Here is a 697-nt window from a genome sequence, read left to right as displayed (position 1 = left end):
TTATTTGTAATGTTGATATTTGTTGTTTCAGGGAGACCCGTGTTATGAACTTGCACGAAAGGCCGTTGCTCATGTGATTTTTTCGCTTGTTTTTTTTTCCGATCTAATCTCTGGCGATTTTAAGAATATCGACTTTTGAATTTCCTACGTGAAAGAATGCAATGAAAAAGAAAACTGAAGGATACGCCTTCTCGTCTAAATGCTGGCATTCTTCGACCAGGATCGCTGGATTAATACAGCCAAACTGGCTTTTCTGCCGACCCAAAAAACTGGCTCTTCTCTTCCACTCCTGCGGGTTGCTGCACCCACGCAACATAGCAGTAGCTGAAACCCTCTCTCCCGTAGTTCGTTTCCAATTAACGATGGTTATCTTTCGATCATTTTTTTTTCTTTAATGTTTGTTTTTGCGAGTCATTGGTTTTCGTTGTAAGCTGTCAGTGCGAGCCATATCCGTTGCACTTCTAATTGGGCAGACAGAGGCCCCGACCGCATGCAATGTTGTGTGTCGGAGGCGAGGCGAAGGGTCACTGTTACTAGGGCCGGGTGAGCAAGCGAGAGGCCAGTGAACCACGGGCGGCGAGGGGTTGTTGTGGCGTTGTCATGGCGACCGACGGCCAGGTATGCTCTGATCACTTTGTCTCATTTGCATATGGGGATTATTATCTCTTGATGATGATGGCTCAAGGCTTCGAGGGGT

The 697-nt window shown here is 46.6% G+C and overlaps 1 protein-coding gene across 1 annotated transcript in view; it reads left to right on the top strand.

The window, feature by feature from the left end:
• LOC119581735 (RNA-binding protein fusilli-like) overlaps positions 1–697 on the top strand; it is a gene marked incomplete in the record, with an annotated part of 165,619 nt that overhangs the window by 65,778 nt on the left and 99,144 nt on the right.

This window comes from Penaeus monodon, chromosome 15, assembly GCF_015228065.2.
Source record: "Penaeus monodon isolate SGIC_2016 chromosome 15, NSTDA_Pmon_1, whole genome shotgun sequence".
Classification (NCBI taxonomy): Eukaryota; Metazoa; Arthropoda; class Malacostraca; order Decapoda; family Penaeidae; genus Penaeus; species Penaeus monodon.
The sequence above is the reverse complement of the archived record's forward strand: the minus strand, read 5'-3'. Positions and strand labels throughout refer to the sequence as shown.